This window comes from Salminus brasiliensis, chromosome 13 (genome assembly GCF_030463535.1).
Source record: "Salminus brasiliensis chromosome 13, fSalBra1.hap2, whole genome shotgun sequence".
Taxonomy (NCBI): Eukaryota; Metazoa; Chordata; class Actinopteri; order Characiformes; family Bryconidae; genus Salminus; species Salminus brasiliensis.
Window position 1 is genome coordinate 15,807,368 of NC_132890.1, and position 5,000 is coordinate 15,812,367.

Below are 5,000 nucleotides of genomic sequence, written 5' to 3' on the forward strand. Positions count from 1 at the left end.
CCCCCCGAAACGAGAACGGGGACCCATGAATGGCGGCCCATGACTTGAGGTTGCGTGTAACGGTGAAATAAACATCACGGCTGTGACGAAACGGTGCTGTTATTGCCCCACGGCTCACTCCCTTTCGTGATGTGTTGCTTTAATGTGACCTAAGTAAGTGATCTAAATTAGCAGGTGTTTTTTTGTTTGTTTGTTTGTTTTTAACAGCAAATATTGGGCTTGTCCCACCCATGAGCTGTAATTGTGATTGGTTGTAGTTCTGCTCTGCGTTGACATCCTGTAACAGACTTTCCCCCCCATGTTGTCAGTTTCCTCAAACGTACACTGACCCCTACTGGCAGGCTTGGGTTACTTTTATCCACAGCATTCCCTCCACAGAGTTCTTGTTGAATATTTTCCAGTGTTTTGTTTTGAGAGCAACTGGCTATAATTAAGCCAAACTACAACTGATTGGTTTCCATCCCATGGCAGGCCATGCAGGTGGGCTTAAACGGCATCTGACGCTGAAATGTTTCGACTCTGAAGACTCCAAAGACCGTATGAAATGTAACACAAGGACGTACATGTAAAAGAAAGGGTAATGCGTTGTAGATTTGTGAAAGCGTAAAGTAAGATGGAGTAAAAGTAAGAAAAGCAAGTGAAAGAATGTGCATGTAAGTGCTTGAGGATGGCAAAAGCTTACAGCACCTGGTATTCCCAGGCGGTCTCCCATCCAAGTACTAACCAGGCCCGACCCTGCTTAGCTTCCGAGATCAGACGAGATCGGGCGTGCTCAGGGTGGTATGGCCGTAAGCGAAAGCACTGCTTCCACTCAGCCTATTTATAAGCATGCGGCAAAAGACGGCTGCCTTTTCCACACTACAGGGGACACACATTTACTCGCCCTCCTTTCTTACTTCCAAAGCAACCCCACCAAGCTCATTCAAACCAATCACACATTTCATTGCTCTCTCCTGTCCTCCTTCTCTTTTCACAAAAAAAATAAAACAACAAAACTTGCTCTTTTGGCTGACACTTGAACATTCAGCAACAAAGGCTAACGCCGGCCGCCAGACTCGGCCTTGTCAACATAAAAGTCACATAAGCCACATGAGTCGAATGGGCTTGTGAAACGGGACAATTACAAAATCACAAATCTTTCTCAACTGTCTTGGCTCCTTTTATTTACACCCCTAAATTCCACATACTAAGGTACAACAGGAATACGGGATAAATGCAGAGGCTACTTCCTACCAATATGGAAGCCGGGCAAAAAAAAAAAAAGAAAAAAGCTCACGCTAGCACGCCGGGCGAAGCATCGCTCTGAGGTGAGTTGCGAGTCGCAGGGATGCCGGTGAAGCAGGCTCGGGCTGAGTGGGCCAGCCAGCCTTTTGACTTAGGGAAGTGGCGTCGCCATGTCAAGTTCAAAGAGCTCTGTGAAGCTTTAGGGGGACAAAAGAACAACTGTTGTAGATGCAGGCAGGTCTGGGAGGAGAATTTTAAAAAAACTCAATACAACTGGAAATCAGCCCCCCGAAACGAGAACGGGGACCCATGAATGGCGGCCCATGACTTGAGGTTGCGTGTAACGGTGAAATAAACATCACGGCTGTGACGAAACGGTGCTGTTATTGCCCCACGGCTCACTCCCTTTCGTGATGTGTTGCTTTAATGTGACCTAAGTAAGTGATCTAAATTAGCAGGTGTTTTTTTGTTTGTTTGTTTGTTTTTAACAGCAAATATTGGGCTTGTCCCACCCATGAGCTGTAATTGTGATTGGTTGTAGTTCTGCTCTGCGTTGACATCCTGTAACAGACTTTCCCCCCCATGTTGTCAGTTTCCTCAAACGTACACTGACCCCTACTGGCAGGCTTGGGTTACTTTTATCCACAGCATTCCCTCCACAGAGTTCTTGTTGAATATTTTCCAGTGTTTTGTTTTGAGAGCAACTGGCTATAATTAAGCCAAACTACAACTGATTGGTTTCCATCCCATGGCAGGCCATGCAGGTGGGCTTAAACGGCATCTGACGCTGAAATGTTTCGACTCTGAAGACTCCAAAGACCGTATGAAATGTAACACAAGGACGTACATGTAAAAGAAAGGGTAATGCGTTGTAGATTTGTGAAAGCGTAAAGTAAGATGGAGTAAAAGTAAGAAAAGCAAGTGAAAGAATGTGCATGTAAGTGCTTGAGGATGGCAAAAGCTTACAGCACCTGGTATTCCCAGGCGGTCTCCCATCCAAGTACTAACCAGGCCCGACCCTGCTTAGCTTCCGAGATCAGACGAGATCGGGCGTGCTCAGGGTGGTATGGCCGTAAGCGAGAGCACTGCTTCCACTCAGCCTATTTATAAGCACGCGGCAAAAGACGGCTGCCTTTTCCACACTACAGGGGACACACATTTACTCGCCCTCCTTTCTTACTTCCAAAGCAACCCCACCAAGCTCATTCAAACCAATCACACATTTCATTGCTCTCTCCTGTCCTCCTTCTCTTTTCACAAAAAAAATAAAACAACAAAACTTGCTCTTTTGGCTGACACTTGAACATTCAGCAACAAAGGCTAACGCCGGCCGCCAGACTCGGCCTTGTCAACATAAAAGTCACATAAGCCACATGAGTCGAATGGGCTTGTGAAACGGGACAATTACAAAATCACAAATCTTTCTCAACTGTCTTGGCTCCTTTTATTTACACCCCTAAATTCCACATACTAAGGTACAACAGGAATACGGGATAAATGCAGAGGCTACTTCCTACCAATATGGAAGCCGGGCAAAAAAAAAAAAAGAAAAAAGCTCACGCTAGCACGCCGGGCGAAGCATCGCTCTGAGGTGAGTTGCGAGTCGCAGGGATGCCGGTGAAGCAGGCTCGGGCTGAGTGGGCCAGCCAGCCTTTTGACTTAGGGAAGTGGCGTCGCCATGTCAAGTTCAAAGAGCTCTGTGAAGCTTTAGGGGGACAAAAGAACAACTGTTGTAGATGCAGGCAGGTCTGGGAGGAGAATTTTAAAAAAACTCAATACAACTGGAAATCAGCCCCCCGAAACGAGAACGGGGACCCATGAATGGCGGCCCATGACTTGAGGTTGCGTGTAACGGTGAAATAAACATCACGGCTGTGACGAAACGGTGCTGTTATTGCCCCACGGCTCACTCCCTTTCGTGATGTGTTGCTTTAATGTGACCTAAGTAAGTGATCTAAATTAGCAGGTGTTTTTTTGTTTGTTTGTTTGTTTTTAACAGCAAATATTGGGCTTGTCCCACCCATGAGCTGTAATTGTGATTGGTTGTAGTTCTGCTCTGCGTTGACATCCTGTAACAGACTTTCCCCCCCATGTTGTCAGTTTCCTCAAACGTACACTGACCCCTACTGGCAGGCTTGGGTTACTTTTATCCACAGCATTCCCTCCACAGAGTTCTTGTTGAATATTTTCCAGTGTTTTGTTTTGAGAGCAACTGGCTATAATTAAGCCAAACTACAACTGATTGGTTTCCATCCCATGGCAGGCCATGCAGGTGGGCTTAAACGGCATCTGACGCTGAAATGTTTCGACTCTGAAGACTCCAAAGACCGTATGAAATGTAACACAAGGACGTACATGTAAAAGAAAGGGTAATGCGTTGTAGATTTGTGAAAGCGTAAAGTAAGATGGAGTAAAAGTAAGAAAAGCAAGTGAAAGAATGTGCATGTAAGTGCTTGAGGATGGCAAAAGCTTACAGCACCTGGTATTCCCAGGCGGTCTCCCATCCAAGTACTAACCAGGCCCGACCCTGCTTAGCTTCCGAGATCAGACGAGATCGGGCGTGCTCAGGGTGGTATGGCCGTAAGCGAGAGCACTGCTTCCACTCAGCCTATTTATAAGCACGCGGCAAAAGACGGCTGCCTTTTCCACACTACAGGGGACACACATTTACTCGCCCTCCTTTCTTACTTCCAAAGCAACCCCACCAAGCTCATTCAAACCAATCACACATTTCATTGCTCTCTCCTGTCCTCCTTCTCTTTTCACAAAAAAAATAAAACAACAAAACTTGCTCTTTTGGCTGACACTTGAACATTCAGCAACAAAGGCTAACGCCGGCCGCCAGACTCGGCCTTGTCAACATAAAAGTCACATAAGCCACATGAGTCGAATGGGCTTGTGAAACGGGACAATTACAAAATCACAAATCTTTCTCAACTGTCTTGGCTCCTTTTATTTACACCCCTAAATTCCACATACTAAGGTACAACAGGAATACGGGATAAATGCAGAGGCTACTTCCTACCAATATGGAAGCCGGGCAAAAAAAAAAAAAGAAAAAAGCTCACGCTAGCACGCCGGGCGAAGCATCGCTCTGAGGTGAGTTGCGAGTCGCAGGGATGCCGGTGAAGCAGGCTCGGGCTGAGTGGGCCAGCCAGCCTTTTGACTTAGGGAAGTGGCGTCGCCATGTCAAGTTCAAAGAGCTCTGTGAAGCTTTAGGGGGACAAAAGAACAACTGTTGTAGATGCAGGCAGGTCTGGGAGGAGAATTTTAAAAAAACTCAATACAACTGGAAATCAGCCCCCCGAAACGAGAACGGGGACCCATGAATGGCGGCCCATGACTTGAGGTTGCGTGTAACGGTGAAATAAACATCACGGCTGTGACGAAACGGTGCTGTTATTGCCCCACGGCTCACTCCCTTTCGTGATGTGTTGCTTTAATGTGACCTAAGTAAGTGATCTAAATTAGCAGGTGTTTTTTTGTTTGTTTGTTTGTTTTTAACAGCAAATATTGGGCTTGTCCCACCCATGAGCTGTAATTGTGATTGGTTGTAGTTCTGCTCTGCGTTGACATCCTGTAACAGACTTTCCCCCCCATGTTGTCAGTTTCCTCAAACGTACACTGACCCCTACTGGCAGGCTTGGGTTACTTTTATCCACAGCATTCCCTCCACAGAGTTCTTGTTGAATATTTTCCAGTGTTTTGTTTTGAGAGCAACTGGCTATAATTAAGCCAAACTACAACTGATTGGTTTCCATCCCATGGCAGGCCAT

General features: G+C 46.3%; 3 non-coding genes across 3 annotated transcripts; all 3 read right to left on the reverse strand.

Annotated features, from left to right (window-relative positions):
• Positions 1-675: 675 nt before the first annotated feature.
• LOC140576313 (5S ribosomal RNA) lies at positions 676-794 on the reverse strand. Its single transcript, XR_011981533.1, has one exon. It is a non-coding gene; the product is annotated as a 5S ribosomal RNA (ribosomal RNA).
• Positions 795-2,183: 1,389 nt separating this feature from the next.
• On the reverse strand, positions 2,184-2,302 carry LOC140576315 (5S ribosomal RNA). Its single transcript, XR_011981535.1, has one exon. It is a non-coding gene; the product is annotated as a 5S ribosomal RNA (ribosomal RNA).
• Positions 2,303-3,691: 1,389 nt separating this feature from the next.
• LOC140576316 (5S ribosomal RNA) lies at positions 3,692-3,810 on the reverse strand. The gene has a single exon (XR_011981536.1). It is a non-coding gene; the product is annotated as a 5S ribosomal RNA (ribosomal RNA).
• Between the last annotated feature and the right edge of the window lie 1,190 nt (positions 3,811-5,000).